A 17,723-nucleotide genomic window follows, 5' to 3' on the forward strand; every position below is an offset into this window, starting at 1 on the left:
TTCTCCACATCCTAGTTGACACCTGTTATTTCTTGTGTTGTAAATTTTAGCCATTCAGACTGGTATGAGGTGATATCTCCCTGTAGTTTCAATTTGTATTTCCATGATGATTAGTGATGTTGAGTATCTCATGTGTCTTTTAGCTGTTTGTCTTTGGGGAAAAAGAAAATCTATTCATCAGGTCTTCTCCCCGTTTCTCAACTGGATTACTTGTTTTTTTGTATATAGGGTTTGATAAGTTCTTTATACATTTTTGATACTAACCCTTTATCAGATATGTCATTTGCAAATATCTTCTCCAATTCTGTATGTTGCCTTTTAGTTTTGTTGATTGTTTCCTTCACTTTGCAGACATTTTATCTTAATGAAGTCCTAGTATTTTTCATTTTTGCTTTTGTTTCCCTTGCCTCCAGAGATGTATCTACTAAAAGTTGGTAGGGCTATTGTCATAGAGGTTGCTGCCTGTGTTCTCCTCTAGGATTTGGGTGGTTTCCAGTCTCTTATTTAGATCTTTCATCCATTTTGAATTCATTTCTGTGTATGGTATAAGAAAGTGGTCCAGAGGGGTGCCTGGGTGGCTCAGTGGGTTAAGCCTCTGCCTTTGGCTCAGGTCATGATCTCAGGGTCCTGGGATCGAGCCCCACATCAGGCTCTCTGCTCAGCAGGGAGCCAGCTTCCTCCTCTCTCTCTCTGCCTGCCTTTCTGCCTATCTGTGATCTCTCTCTGTCAAATAAATAAAATCTTTTTTTAAAAAGAAAGAAAGAAAGAAAGTGGTCCAGATTCATTCTTTTGCATGTTGTTATCCAGGTTTCCCAACACCATTTGTTGAACAGTCTCGTTTTTCATTGGATATTCTTTCCTGCAATTCTGGAAGATTAGTTGACCAGGATTTCTATTCTGTTCCACTGATATATAAGCCTGTTTTGGGTAGTTTTTTTTTTTTTAAGATTGTATTTATTTGAGATAGAGCAAGAGAGAGTGAGCTCAAGCTTGAGGGGGTGGGCAGAAGGAGAGGGAGAAGCAGAGTCCCTACTGAGTAGACAGCCCAGTGTGAGGCTCGATACCAGGACCCCAGGATCATGACCTGAGTCAAAGGCAGATGCTTAACCAACTGAGTCATCCAGGGACTCTAAAATAGTACCCTACTCTCTTGATCACAGCAACTTTTTAATACAGCTTGAGGTCTGAAATTTTGATATCTCCAGCTTTGTTTTTCTTTTTGAAGATTGCTTTGTCTAATTAGGCTCTATTGTGGTTCTGGACAAATGTTTGCTTTGTTTGGTCTAGCTCTGTGAGAAATGATCGTGGTAGTTTCATAAGGATTGCATTAAATGTGTATATTGCTGTGGATGTTATAGACATTTTAACAATATTTCTTCATCCAATCCATGAGAATGGAATGTTTTTCCATTTCTTAGTGTCATCTTCAATTTCTTTCATAAGTGTTTTATAGTTCTCAAGTATTGATCTTTTACCTCTTCAGTTTTTTTTTTTTTTTCTTACAGATCTTACGGTTTTGGTGCAATTCTGAATGATATTGATTCCTTCATTTATCTTTCTGCTGCTCCTTATTGTTGTCTAGAAATGCAACAGATTTCTGTATATTGATTTTCTATCCTTCAACTTACTTAATTCACATATCAGTTCTAGCAGTTTTTGGCTGGAGTTTTTTGGGTTTTTTATATAGAGTATCAAATCATCTGCAAATAGAAAAATTTTGACTTCATCCCTGCCAATTTGGATGTTTTCAGTACTTTGTTTGTCTCTTGGATGAGGCTAGGACTTTAAGTACTGTGTTAAATAACACTGCTGAGAATGAACATCCCTATCTTATTCCTGCCTTTAGAGGAAAAGGTCAGTTTTTGCTCCTTGAGGATAATATTAGCTGTGGGTTTTTCATATATGGCCATTATGATGTTGAGATATGTTCCCTCTATCCCTACTTCGTTGAGGGTATTTTTCATGAATGGATATTGTACTTTGTTAATGCTTTTTCTGCATCTGTGATGAGGCTCAAATGGTTCTTAACCTTTCTTTCATTAATGTGCTGTATTGTGTTGATTGATTAGTGAATATTCAGCCACACTTACATCCCAGGAATACCCAGCTAACCCATCCCCTCACACTCCTCCCCTTCCAAAACCCTCAGTTTGTTTCCCAGAGTCAAGAGTTTCTCATGGTTTGTGTCCTTCTCTGATTTCTTCCCATTCAGTTTCCCCACCCTTCCCCTATGATCCTTTGCACTATTTCTTATTTTCCACATATAAGTGAAACTATATGATAATTATCCTTCTCTGATTGACTTATTTCACTTAACTTAATACCCTCTTGTTCCATCCACGTTGATGTAAAAGGTAGGTATTCATTATTTCTTATGGCTGAGTAGTATTCCATTGTATATATGGATCACATTTTCTTTATCCTTTCATCTGTTGAAGAACATCTCAACTCCTACAGTTTGGCTATTGTGGACATTGTTGCTATGAACATTGCAGTGCAGGTGCCACTTCATTTCACTACATCTGTATCTTTGGGGTAAGTACCTAATACTGCAATTGCTGGGTCATACTTTAGTTCTATTTTAACATCTTGAGTAACCTCTATACTGTTTTCCAGAGTGGCTGCACCAGCTTGCATTCCAACAGTGTAAGAGGTTTCCCCTTTCTACACTTCTTCACCAACATTTGTTGTTTCTTGTCTTGTTAATTTTTGCCATTCTAACTGATGTAAGTTGGTATCTAATTATGCTTTTGATTTGTATTTCCCTAATGACAAATGAAGTGCAGCATTTTCTATTGTGTCTGTTAGCCATTTGAATGTCTTATTAGAAGTGTCTGTTCCTTTTTTCTGCCCATTTCAAGCATTCGTTTTTTGGCTATTGAGGTTCATAAGTTCTTTATATATTTTGAATATCATCCCTTTATCCAAAATGCCATTTGAAAATATCTTCTCCCATTCCCTAGATTGCCTTAGTTTTGTTGACTGTTTCCTTTGCTGTGCTGCTTTTTATCTTGATGAAGCCCAAAAGTTCATTTTTGCTTTTATTTCCCTTGCCTTTGGAGACTTGTCTTGAAGGAAGTTGTTGTGGCCAATGTCAAAGAAGTTATTGCCTATATTCTCCTCTAGGATTTTGATGGATTTCTGTTTCACATTGAGGTCTTTCATCCATTTTGAGTTTATCTTTGTGTATTGTGTAAGAGAATGGTCCAGTTTCATCGTTCTGCATGTAGCTATACAGTTTACCAAGCACTATTTATTAAAGAGACTGTCTTTTTCCATTGGATATTCTTTCCTGATTTTTTGAAGATTAGTTGACCATAGAGTTGAAGGTCCATTTCCTGGGTCTCTATTCTTTTCCATGAATCTATGGGTCTGTTTTTGTGCCAATACCATGTTGTCTTGGTAATCACAGCTTTGTAATATAGCTTGAAGTCAGGCATTGTGATGTCCCCAGCTTTGGTCTTCTTTTTCAACTTCCCCCTGTCAATTCGGGGTCTTTTCTGTTTCCATACAAATTGTAAGATTGTTTGTTTCAGCTTTATGAGAAATGTTGATAGTATTTTGATAAGGATTATATTTGAAATATAAGTTGCTCTGGGCAGCATAGACATTTTCACAATTTTTTTTTTCTTCCAGTCCACGAAAATGGAATGTTTTTCTATCTCCTTGTGTCTTCCTCAATCTCTTTCATAAGCATTCTGTGTTTCTAGAGTATAGATCATTTACCTCTTTGGTTACGTTTATTTCTCGATATCTTATGGTTTTTGGAGCTGTTGTAAATGGAGTTGATTGCTTAATTTCTCTTTCTACAGTTACATTGTTAGTGTATAGAAAAACAACTGATTTCTGTGCATAGATTTTGTATCTTGCAACATGGCTGAATTGCTGTATGAGTTCTAATAATTTAGGGGTGGAGTCTTTTGGGTTTTCCACATAAAGTATCATGTCATCTGTGAAGAGAGACAGTTTGATTTCTTCTTTACTGATTTGGATACCTTTTATTTCTTTTTGTTGTCTGATTGATGAGGCTATGATTTCTTGTTCTATGTAGAATAATAATGGTTAAAGTGGGCATCCTTGTCATATTCCTTACCTTAAGGGAAAAGCTCTGTTTTTCCCCATTGAGACTGTTATTCACTGTGGGCTTTTCATAGATGGCTTTTATAATATTGAGGTATATTTCCTCTCTCCCTGTACTTTGAGGAATTTTAATCAGGAAAGGATGCTATATTTTGTCAAATGTTTCCTCTGCATTGATTGAGAGGATCATATGCATCTTGTCTTTCCTTTCTTTGATGTCCTCTATCATGTTGATTGATTTGCAACTGTTGAACAACTTTGCATTCCAGGAATAAATCCCACTTAGTCATGGTCAATAATCCTTTTACTGTACTGTTGGATCCTTTTGGCTAGAATCTTGTTTAGTATTTTGACATCCATGTTCATCAGGGATATTGGTCTGTAATTCTCCATTTTGATAGGGTCTTTGTCTGGTTTTGGGATCTGGGTAATGCTGGACTCATAGGAGTTTGGAAGTTTTCCTTCCATTTCTATTTTTTGAAACAGTTTCAGAAGAATAGGTATTAACTCTTTAAATGTTTGGTAGAATTCCCCCTGGAAAGCCATCTGGCCCTGAACTCTTGCTTTTGGGGAGGTTTTTGATTACTGCTTCAGTTTCCTTGCTGGTTATTGGTCTGTTCAGATTGCCTATTTCTTCCTGTTTCAGTCTTGGGTAGTTTATGTTTCCAGAAAGGCATCCTTTTCTTCTAGGTTGCTTAATTTGTTGGCGTATAGTTGCTTGTAATAATTTCTAATAATTGTTTCTATATCTTTGGTGTTAGTCATGATCTCTACCCTTTCATTCATGATTAAATTAATTTGAGTCACTTCCCTTTTCTTTTGAATAAGTCTGGACAATGGTTTGTTAATTTATTAACTCTTTCAAAGAATCAGCTTCTAGTTTTATTGATCTGTTGTGCTGTTTTTCTGGTTTCTATTTCATTCATCTCTGCTCTAATCTTTTTTATTTCTCTTCTCCTGCTTGGTTTCAGTCTTACTTGCTTTTCTTTCTCCAGCTCCTTTAGGTGTAAGGTTAACTTGTGCATTTGGGATTTTTCTGATTTTTTGAGAGGGGCTTGGATGGCTATGTATTTCCTTCTTAGGGATGACTTTGCGGTGTCCCTTACGTTTTGGACTGATATGTTTTCATTGTGGTTCATTTCCATGAATTGTTTAAGTTCTTTCATTTCCTGGTTGACTCAATCATTCTTTAGCATGATGCTCTTTAACTTCCGAGTGTTTGAATTCCTTCCAAATTTCTTTTTGTGGTTGAGTTCCAGTTTCACAGCACTGTGGTCTGAAAATATGCAGGGGATAATCTCAATCATTTGGTATCAATTGAGACCAGATTTGTGACCCAGTGTTTGGTCTGTTTTGGATAAAGTTCCATGAGGACTCAAGAAGAATGAGTATTCTAGTTTTTATGATGGAATTTTCTGTATGTATCTACGAAGTCCATCTGGTCCAATGTGTCATTCAAAGTTCTTGTTTCTTGATCTTCCACTTAGATGGTCTGTCCATTGTTGTGAGTGGTGTGTTGAGGTCTCCTACTATTAATGTATTACATCTATATGTTTATTTTGTTTATTAATTGGTTATAAAATTGACCAGCCCCATGCTGGGTCACAGATATTTACAATTGTTAGCTCTACTTGTTGGATGGACCCTTTAGGTGTGATATAATGTCCCTCTACATCTCTTACTACAGTCTTTGGTTTAAAAATAATTTGTCTGGTATGATAATTGCTACTGTAACTTTTTTTTTCTTTGAAATCTGTTGTCATGGCCATCCTCTCACTTTCAATCTGGAAGTGTCTTTAGGTTAAAAATGAAACTCTTGATTGCTTTTTTTTTTATCCAATCTGACACTGTGTGTCTCCTTATGGGAGTAATCAGCCCACTCACACTGAGAATAACTATTGAAAGATATGAATTTAGTGTTCTTGTATTGCCTGTAAGGTCCTTTTTTCTGTAGGTTTTCTGTTTCTTTTTGGTCCATGTGACTCTTGGGGTTTCTCTTCATTTAAAGAATCCTCTTTTTCTTCCATGGCTGGCTTGGTTGTCACATGTTCTTTCAGCTTCTGCCTGTCCTGAAAGCTCTTTATCTCTCCATCCATTCTGAATGACAGTCTTGCTGTGTAAAATATTCTTGGTTGCATGTTCTTTTCATTTAGTATCCTGAATATGTCCTGCCAGCCCTTCTGGCTTGCCAGGTCTCTGTGGACAGGTCTGATATTATTCTGATGTTCCTAACTCTGTACATAAGAAATCTCTTCTCCCTAGCTCCTCTAAGGATAGTTTCCTTGGATCTAAGATTTGCTAGCTTCACTGTAACATATCGGGGTGTTGATTTATTTTTATTGCTTTTGGGAGCTGTCCTCTGTGCTTCTTGGGCTCAAATGCTAGTTTTCTTCACCAGATTGGGGAAGTTCTCAGCTAGGATTTGCTCAAATATACCTTCTTGTCCTCTCTCTTTCCAGCTCCTCCGAGATCCCAATAATTCTGACTTTGGAGGGTTTTATGGCATCATTGATCTCTCTAAATCTAATCTCATGTGCTACTAGCTGCCTATCCCTTTCTTCTTCAATTTCCTCCCTTTCTATCAAGTTATCTTCTAGATCACTAATTCGTTATGCCTCATTTACCCTGGCTATTAGAATATCCTGTTTAGACGGCAGCTCATTCAGAACACTACATCCAAAAATCATTAGGAAAGTAAAACTTGTATATATAAAAAGGTTAAACCTGGTAGAGTAAAAAATGGGCTAAATTTTAGAGCATATATCTATAAAAATATAAGTGTGTAAAAATAAAAGTTAAAAAGTGCCTATGAAAAAATGATTTGGTATAATAGATATCTAGTTGGAATGAAAAGAAGGTATAAGAAAGAATATAGCAGGGGAAAATGGCATGAGAAAGGGGAAAAAAAGAAAGAAAAGGAAAGGAGAAATATATCTGAAAAGTAAACAAGTCCTGAGTCCACACTCAGTGCTCAATATACAATTTTCCCCTTATGTTGAGATTTTACAGTCTTATAGGGTCCATAGGATTGTAATCCTCCTGTTCTTCCAGCCTATCTTCTGTGTGAGGGGACTGCTGCTCTGTTTCTCAGGTTATCCTGTCTGTGGGACGTCCCCCACCCTCTGTCTGGGGTATGAGCTCGGTGGAAACCAGACTTCTGGGTGTCTTTTGTACCTTGGGTCTTTTCTGAGCCTCTTCAAGGAATCAAAGCAAAAATGGCCACAGCCGAACCTCTGGCCCAGAGCAGAAAATTCACAGTCTTCCCTCTTAAATAAACTCTGCAAGACAAACGGCCTCCACTCTTACTTGCACTGCTGAATACTGTAGCCTCCCACAGTGTAGCAGGATATGCTTAGTGGAAACCAGACCTCTTTTTGGCTTTTGTTGCCCATGGCATTTGTGAACCTCCTCAGGAGATCGGAGCAAAGATGGTCACAGCCAAACCTCTGGCCCAGAGCAGGAAATTTTCAGTCTTCCCTGTTTAATAATCTCTGCAGAACAAACAGTCACCACTTCAGCTTGTACTGCTGAAAACCTCATTTCCCCACAGTGTGCCGCTGCAGCTACTCTCAGAAGTGTTTTCAGGGGCCTGGGATTGTCTCTGCCCTTTGTGGCTTTAAAACTGTGAGGGTCTGTGGGCTTGCTTGTGCACCTGTGGCTCCGGAATCTCGTCTTATTCTGCACTAAAGCCCCTTCCTGGCCACTACTGTTCTTTGAGTTTTTCCCCTTTTGTAGGCACTGTTTCCAGATTTTTTTTCAGGCTTTTCAAGGAAAGAGTGGCTATTGACCTGCCTGGTTCATTTTCTGTCAATCCTAGTTGAGAGTCCTCTCCTGCTTTCACTGGCCACACACCCTGCTTCTTGGTTTCAACACTTGGGCCCTCCACCATTTCAGGAATCTCCTTTTGCTCTGTGGTCCCCTGTATCCTGTGACCACAATGTCCTACCTAGAATTCTGCATTTTCATTTCCACCCCCCGCCCCCAGGGAGGGATGTCTCTTACTAGAGCAGATTTCTAAGGACACAGGTTTTGCACTCCAGTGTTATATCAATTTCCAGGTGCCAAGCTATGGCGATTCCCTCCCTCTTCTGTTTATCCTCCAATATCACCCACAGATTCATAATTCTGCCCTTCCTACCTTGCCAAACACAGACACTTTTCTGTTTATAGAGATCCTATATATATTCTTACATTTCAGGATTCTGTGGGCATTCAAAATGGTTTGATAGATATCCAGCTAAATTCAGGAGACCAGTTTAAATGGGGTCCCCTACTCCTCTGTCATCTTTCCTTCTTCCAGTCTCTTTTTTTAACTTCTTGAGGAATGTCCATACTGCTTTCCAGAGTGACTGCACCAGCTTGCATTCCCATCAACAGTGTGAGAGGGTTCCACATTCTATCCAAAATTTGTTACTTCCTGTCTTGTTAGTTTTAGTCATTCTAACTGGTGTAAGGTGGTATCTCATTGTGCTTTTGATTTGTATTTCCCTACATCCTATGACTAAATCCCATTTGTTCATGGTGAATAATCTTTTAAATATTGGGTCCTATTGGCTAGTATCTTGTGAATATTTTGGCATCCATATTCGTCAGGGATATTGGTCTGTAATTCTCCTTTTTGGTAAGGTCTTCCTCTAGTTTTGGGAACAAGTTAACACAGGCCTCATAGAACGAGTTTGGAAGTTTTCCTTACATTTTTATTTTTTGAAACAGCTTTAGTGGAATGGGTATTATTTCTTCTTTAAATATTTGGTAGAATTCCCCTGGGAAGCCATCTGGCTCTGGACATTTGTTTTTTGGGAGATTTTTGATTACTGCTTCAATTTCCTCACTGGTCGTTTCAGATTTTCTATTCCTGTTTCAGTTTTGGTAGTTTGCAGGTGTCCAGGAATGCATCCATTTCTTCCAGATGGTCTAATATTTTGGCATATAGATTCTCATAATATTTTCTTAAACTTCTTTGTGTTTCCTTGGTATAAGCAGGTACCCCTTTCTTCACATCCTCAACAACATGTACTGTTTACTGAGTTGTTAATTTTAGACATTCTGAAGGTATGAGGTTTTGATCTGTATTTCCCTGTATTTCCCTGATGATGAATGATATTGAGCATCTTTTCATGTATCTGTTAGTCATCTGGATGTCTTTGGAAAGGTATCTGTTAATGTCTTTTGCCCATTTCTTAACTGGATTATCTGGGGTTTTTTGGTGTTGAGTTTGATAAGTTTATAAATTTTGGAAACTAACCTTTTATCCAATATGTCATTTGCAAATATCTTCTCCCATTCCATTGCTTGCCTTTTAGGTTTTTTTTTTTTTAATTATTTCCTTCACTGTGCAGAATTTTTTTTGTCTTGATGAGGTCCCAAGCATTCATTTTTTTCCTTTGTTTCCTTGCTTTTAGAGGTGTGTTTAGTAAGAAGTTGCTGTGGCCAAGGTCAGAGAGGTTGCTGCCAGCTTTCTCCTCTAGGATTTTGATGGTTTCCTGCCTCACATTAGGTCTTCATTCCATCTTGAATTTGTTTTTGTGTGTGCTGTAAGAAAATGGTCCAGTTTCATTCTTCTGCATTTTACTGTCCATACTGCATTTTACTACACCATTTGTTGCAGAGACTGTCTTTTTTTCCACTAGATTTTTTTTCTTACCTTGACAAAGATTAGTCAGACATACAGTTGTGAGTCCATTTCTGGGTTCTCTATTCAATTCCATTTATCTCTGTGTCTGTTTTAATGCTAGTGCTATACTGTCTTGATGATTACAGCTTTGTAATACAGATTGAAGTCCGAAATCCTGATGCCTTCCAATTTGTTCTTTTACAACATTACTTTTGCTATTTGGGGTCTTTTTGGTTTCATACAAATTTGAGGATTGTTTTAACTCTGTGAAAAATGCTTGTGGTAATTTGATAAGGATTGCATTAAATGCATAGATTGCTTTGGGTAGTAAGGATATTTTAACAATATTTGTTCTTCCAATCAAAGAATATGGAATGTTTTTCCATTTCTTTGTATCTTTTTCTTTCTTCTTTTTTTTTTTTTTTCATAAGTATTCTGCATTTTTCAGCAAACAGATCTTTTACCTCTTTGGTTAGGTTTATTCCTAGGTACCTTATCATTTTTGGTGCAATTGTAAATGGGATCAATTCCTTGATTTCTTTTCCACTACTTCATTATTGGTATATATAAATGCAACAGTTTTCTCTAGGCTAATTTTATATTCTGTGACTTTGCTAAATTTATCACTTCTAGCAATTTTTTAAAAAATACTTTATTTATTTATTTGACAGACAGAGATCACAAGTAGACAGAGAGGTGGGCAGAGAGAGAGGAGGAAGCAGGATCACTGCTGAGCAGAGAGCCCGATGTGGGGCTCGATCCCAGGACCCTGGGATCATGACCTAAGCTGAAGGCAGAGGCTTTAACCCACTGAGCCACTCAGGCACCCCACTTCTAGCAATTTTTTATGGAATCTTTGGGTTTTGTACACAGAATGTCATGCCATCTGCAAAAAGTGAAAGTTTGACTTCTTCCTTGCTAATTCTGATGAATTTTATTTCTTTTTGTTTTCTCATGGTTGAGGCCAGGACTTCCAATACTAGGTTGAACACAGTGGTTACAGAGGACATCCCTGTTTTGTTCCTGACCTTAGGGGAAAGGCTCTCAGTTTTCTCCCATGATGGATGATTTTAGCTCTGGGTCTCACATATATGGCCTTTTTGATGTTGAAGTATGTTTCATCCATCCTTACTTTGTTGAGGGTTTTTTTCAAGAATGAATGCTGTGTTTTGTCAAATTTTTCCTGCATCTATTGAGAGGACGATGTCATTCTCATCCTTTAATTAATGTAGTGTATCACATTGCTTGATTTACAGTTATTGAACCATGCCTGCAGACCAGGAGTAAATCCTACTTGATATTGGTGAATAATCCTTTTGGTGTACTGTTGGATTCATTTAGCTAGTATCATGTTTGAGTATTTTTGCATCCATATTAATCAGCAATATTTGTCTGTAATTCTCCTTTTTAGTGGGGTTCTTTTTAGTGGAGTGTGGTCTTGGAATCAAGGTAATGTTGTTTCATAGAATGAGTTTGGATGTTTTCCTTCCATTTCTATTTTTGGAACAATTGCAAAAGAATAGGTATTAATTCTTCTTTAAATGTTTTCTAGAATTCACCTGGGAAGCCATCCAGACCTGGACTTATCTCTTGGGAGATTTTTGAATCCTGAAGAAATTTCTTTGTTGAATATGGATCTGTTCAAGTATTCTATTTCTTCCTCTTTCAGTTTTAGTATGTTTCTAGGAATTTATCCATTTCTTTCAGAGTGCCCAATTTGTCAGAATCTAATTGTTCATAATATTCTCTTAAAATTGGTTATATTTCTGTGCTGTTGGTTGTGGTCTCTCTTATTACATTCATGACTTTGGGTCCTTTCTCTTTCCTTTTTGATATTTTTTATAATTCTTGCTAGGGGGTTATCAATTTTGTTAATTCTTTCGAAGAATCAGATCATACTTTCATTGATATGTTCAACTTTTTAAAAAAATTCTGTATCATTTCTGGTCTAATCTCAATTATTTCACTCATCTTGCTCAATTTAGGCTTTATTTGCTGATATTTTTCAAGCTTCTTGAGGTATAAAGTTAAGTTGTGTATTTGAGATTTTTCTTACTTCTTAAGGAAGGCATATGATATATACTTCCTTCTTAAGACTGCCTTTGCTGTATCTCAGAGGACTGTTGTGTTTTCATTTTCATTTGACTCTACGTATTTTTTAAAATTTATTCTTTAATTTCCTGGTTAACCCTTTTGTTCATTAGTAGGATGTTCTTGAACCTACATTTATTTGTGGTCTTCTCAAATTTAAAATAAAGTATTCTTGGCTGCATATTTTTCACATTTATGACATGAATATGTCTTGTCACTGCCTTCTGTCCTGTCAAGTTCTGTGGACAGGTCTCCTGCTAATCTTATGTTTCTAACCTTCTACATTAAGGACATTTTGTCCCCTGCTTCTTTCAGAATTCTCTTTTTCTTTGTATTTTCCATGTTTCAGTATGATATATCTTGATGTTGTCCTGTTTTTGTTGATTTTCAGGGGAGTTCTTTGTGCCTCTTGGACCTGAATGCCAAGTTCCTTCCCCAGATTAGGGATATTCTCAGCTATAATTTATTCAAATAAACCTTATCCCCCCTTTTTCCTGCTTTTCTTCTAGGATGATAGATATTATTGTGCTTTGTGGAATTTCTGAGTTCTCTTAGTCTATATTCATGATCTAATAGTTTTCTATCCCACTTCTTTTCAGCTTCATTATTTTCCATAATTTAATTTTTTATGTCACATATACATTCTTCTGATTCTTCCATTCTAATTGTTATTGCATCCAATAGATTTTGCATCTCAGTTATAGTATTTCTTATTTTGGCCTGACTAGTTTTTAGGACTTTTATCTCTATAGCCAGGGTTTCTCTGGTGTCTTCTATGCTTCTTTCAAGCCCAGGAAGTCTTTTTATTACTGTTCTAAATTCTTATTCAGATATATTGCTTATATTTGTTTTGAGTAAATCCCTAGCTATGTTTCCTCTTGTGGTTTTTTTTTTTTTTTTTTGAGGAGAATTTCTCCATCTTATCATTATATCTAGGTTTCTGCCTCTTTCATGTTGTGAAAGCTTGTTATGTTTCTTGATCCTGAAAGTAATGCTATATTAAGAGGGGGGTCATACAGTGTCCAGGACTTGGCACTTCAGGAAGTGTTTATGGTGTATGATGTGTGTATTCTGTTGCTGTGTTTTGACTGCTCTTTCCCATAGGTCAGTCCTCTACAGATTTCTTCCTTGCTTGTAGTGGATAGTGTTTGGACCTTTTATGAGGTGTGCTTTGATTTTTTGAGATAATCCTGGGGGAAAAAGACCTGACTGAAGAAGAGAGACAAAGAAAATGAACCAAAAATCAAATGAACAGAGAATCAAAAAGCCATAAGCCTGACTCCAAAGAAAAGGAAAGAAGGAAGGAAAACAGAAAAAAAAAGAAAAAAAGATAAAAAGTAAAAAAAGCTGATCTAAAAAATGAGACAAGGAAATAATGAACAAACAAACAAAGAGCTATAAGCCTGGTACCAAATTGCAGGGGGGTGGGGGGGACAGAATAACACAAAACAAAAAGGCAAATAAAATAAAATAAAATAAAATATAAAATATAAAGAAATAAAAATTTTAAAAATGAATTCTATTTTCTAATTTAATTTTATTTTCTTTCAGTGTTCCAGAATTCATTGTTTATGTACCACACCTAGTACTCCATGCAATATGTGCCCTCCTTAATACCCACCACCAGGATCACCCAACCCCCCACCTCCTCCACTCCAAAACTCTCAGATTGTTTCTCAGAGTCCACATTCTTTCATGGTTCATCTCCCCCTCCGCTTTCCCCCAGCTCCCTTCTCCTCTCCAACTCCCAATGTCTTCCATGTTATTCCTTATGCTCCACAAGTAAGTGAGACCATATGACAATTGACTCTCTCTGCTTGACTTATTTCACTCAGCATAATCTCTTCCAGTCCTGTCTATGTTAATACAAATGTTGGGTATTCATCCTTTCTGATGGAAGCATAACATTCCATTGTATATATAGACCATATCTTCTTTATCCATTCATCTGTTGAAGGGCATCTTGGCTCTTTCCACAGTTTGGTGACAGTTCACTGATGCTATGAACATTGGGGTACAGATGACCCATCTTTTCACTACATCCATATCTAGGGGTAAATACCCAGTAGTACAATTGCAGAGTCACAGGGTAGCTCTATTTTTAATTAAAAAAAATTTAAAAAGGATTTAAAAAATAGAAAGGAAAAAATAAAAAAGAAAATGTGGTCTTATTTCCACCAGAACTGATTCTGATACTTCAGAGCATTTTATAATCCATAGACTTTTTGTATGCGGGGGCTTATGTTGGTCTTCTGATAGAGAGGCCAGGTGCACTGGCTCACAGTGAGACCTGCCCTTGTAAAAATGTCCCTGCTGGGCACGGGGAGTTAGGGTTTGGTGTAGGAGACTCCAGCCTCTACTGGAGACGCTGTGTTTCTCTGTGAATTCAGACCCTTCTGGTATGTGTGTGTGGGGGGGGTGAAAGATGGCTTCACCCCACCCTCTCTTCCTCAGGGAGGGGAAATCTCAGCAGCTGATATTCAGGAGGTCCTCATGGAAAACTGAACAATCTCCTCTCCTGTGCCTTCCTTAATAATCACCACCAGGCTCACCCATTCACCCACCCCCTTCCCCTCCAAAACCCTCAGTTTGTTCTCAGAGTCCACAGTCCCTCATGCTTTGTCTCCACCTCTGATTTCCCCTAATTCACTTTTCCTTTCCTTCTCCTAATGTCCTCCATGATTTTCCTTATGCTCCACAAGTAAGTGAGACCATATGACAATTGACTTTCTCTGTTTGAGTTATTTCACTCAGCATAATCTCCTCCAGTCCCATGTTGATACAAAAGTTGGGTATTCATCCTTTCTGATGAAGGCATAATATTCCATTCTATATATGGACTATATCTTCTTTATCCATTCGTCTGTTGAATTTTTTGATTGAGTTTTATAGAAATACTTATTTTTACTGCTGTTGTGTTTCCTACTTTTCTTTTTAAAAATATTTTATTTATTTATTTATTTGACAGAGAGATACATGGCAAGAGAGGGAACTGAAGCAGGGCAGTGGGAGCCCAATGTGGGGCTTGATCCCAGGAACCTGGGACAATGACCTGGGCCAAAGGCAAATGCTTAACAACTGAGCCACCTAGGTGCCCCCTTACTAGCATTTTTTTAAATTTAATTTTATTTTTTCAGTGTTCCAAGATTCATTGTTTATGCACCATATCCAGTGCTCCATGCAATATGTGCCCTCCTTAATACCCACCACCAGGCTCACCTATCCTACATTTTACACTCTCACTTAAGGTCTTTCTTTTCCTCTCAGAGTCCCCTTTAATATTTCATTGAGGGCTGGTTTAGTTGTTATGAACTCCTTTAGTTTTCATTTGTCTGGGAAACTTTATCTCTCCTTCTATACCGAGTGATAGCCATGTTGGATAGAATATTTTTGCCTCCAGATTTTTCCATTTCAGCACTTTGAATTTATCATGTCACTCCCTTCTGATCTGCAAAGATTCTGCTAAAAAACCCGATGTTACCCTAATTGGTTTTCCCTTGTATGTACCTACCTTCCTTTCTTTTGCTATTTTTAATCTCTTCTTTATCAATCCATTTGCAGTTTTAATTACTACATGCAGGGTGTGGACCACCTTGGGTTGATTTTGTTGAAGGATCTCTGTGCCTCCTGTATATGGATATCTGTTTCCTTCCCTAGATTAGGGAAGTTTCCAGCTATTATTTCTTCAAATAAAATTTCTGCCCCCTTTTCTCTCTTCCTCTTCTGGGATCCCTATTATGCAAATATTATTACACTTGATGGAGTAAGTGGGTTCCTTAATTCTAGTCTTAATTTGGATAATTTTATTTTCCTCTCATTTGGTCAGGTTGATTAATTTCCATTACTGTGTTTTCCAGGTCATTAATTTGTTCCTCTATCTGCTCTAATCTGCTGTTTTTTTTTTCTATCACATGTATTTTTAATTTCTTTTATTATGTTCATCTCTGACTGGTCTGTTTTTATCTCTTTCTTGCAGGTCTTGCTGATGTCCTCCATTCTTTTTCCAAGTCCTGAGTATCTTTATGATCATTAGTTTCTCTATCAGACATGTTACTTATATCCATTTTGCTCAGGCCTTTTACTGTGATTTGATCCTGTTCTTAATTTGAGACAAAATTCTTTCTTCTCATATTTTTGTAACTCTCTGAATCTGCTTCTGTGTTTTACCAAAGTCAGCTATGTCTCTTGCTCTTATAGATAATGGCCTTAAGGAAAGGTACTGTAATGCCCTGCAGTGCAGTGTTCCCTGTTCCCCAGGATGTGGTGCTTCAGGAGGTGTCTCTTATGTGTGTTGTTTATGTTCTGCTGTTGAATCCTGGACTTATTTTTCATTCTGTCCAGTTGTTTGCAGAGGTTTTCTTTAAGCATTTCGGGCAGTGTTTCATCCTTGGCCAGATATGGAACATTTTAAAAAGGTGTGCAATAGTCTGCTTGTGAAATGAGATCTGCCACATTGCCACCACCAGAACTGGAGATCCTGCAAAATGTGTGGATCAAGAGACAATGTATTGTTGGGGTATGCATCAGGACAGGAGTGCACAGTATGGGGACTGATACAAGTGTGACTGGGAAAGGCAGGTCTGCCCAAGCATGGGGTGGTGGGGCTTGGCATAAGGAAACTGGTGAGTATAAATGACATGCTAGTTCCCACAGGTGCTTTGTGTTTATGCTGCTGGGTGGGAAAGGGAAATAGGCCTGCCAACTCCTTTATTTTTGAAGGGCTCTCCCCATATACCTGCCTCTTCAGGTTATGCTCTGAGATGAGAAAATTACTCTCCCTCCCAATTGCCCTTAGGATTTTTCAAACTGCTATTTCCCTGCTGTATCTCTGTGGACTGTTTGTCTTGCTGTCTCTTTAAGGGCAGAGACTCCATTTCCTAATGCCCCCTGGGGACTTCCAGACCTGAGCCTGTTGATTCTTAAAATCTCAGGCTTTAAGTCCAGCTGGTTGTAATAACTCATGAGATTCTTTCCCTCTCACTGTCAAAGACAGCTGTAATGGAGATTAATTTCCCCCATTTAGGATCCCCAGTGTGATAGTATGTTTTACCCCTTCTTTGCACCACCAGCTCCCTCCCCACCTCAGATAGCCAAAGTGTCTCTCACTCCCAAACTACAACTTCACCCTTCCTATCTTTTTCAGTGTGGCCTATTCTCTACCTTTAGTTGTGGAGTTTGTTCTACTAGTCTTCAGGTCCTTTTCTGGGTTATTTACATTGGTGTGTGTGTTACCTAGTATCCATAGGATGAAGTAAGCTTATGGTCCTCCTGTTCCATCCTCCCAGCCTCCTATTCTCCATTTTTAAGATGTAGGGTGCATGTAAACTTGTTGCTCTTGAGTCCCTATGACCCAGCGAGCAATCCCACAATTCCTTGGCCATTTGGTGGAGTAATGTTATCTTTTTTACACCCTGGTTGCTCTTCTAAACAACAGATTTTTTTCTGTGGCCAAGGACAGAGAAATCTGTTCCTAGTCCCTCAGTACCATCCCTCCAAACTGCAGTTTGCAGCCTCAGGAGTGGAGGTCCCCTTTGTTAACTTGTTCCCAAGCCTCTTATTATTCTTTATTTCCCATACTTGATGTTTTTTGTTGTGCATAATCTGTTCAGTTAACCCTCAGATCATCAATAGGAATTGTTCTGTAAATAGGTGCAATTTGGTGTGCTACATGGAAGGAGGGGGTTCAGGGTTTTTTAAATTGCCATATTGGATTGGAACCTATTGATTATATGTTTAACCAAATTAATTGACTACTTTCTTCCAGACACGTAAGTATAGAATCAAAAATCAAGAATTGTGTAGCTGTTTGTTTGTTTATTTGTTTGTTGTTGTTTTAGTGCAGGCTTAGTTTATTTACTTTAACATTTTTGAGAAAGTTAAAATAAACATATGCACATACCAACAGACATACATGTTAGCATCTAAAGGCATTTTAAAT

The sequence above is a fragment of the Enhydra lutris genome, unplaced genomic scaffold (genome assembly GCF_002288905.1).
Source record: "Enhydra lutris kenyoni isolate GAN:26980312 unplaced genomic scaffold, ASM228890v2 scaffoldscaffold118, whole genome shotgun sequence".
NCBI classification, from domain to species: Eukaryota; Metazoa; Chordata; class Mammalia; order Carnivora; family Mustelidae; genus Enhydra; species Enhydra lutris.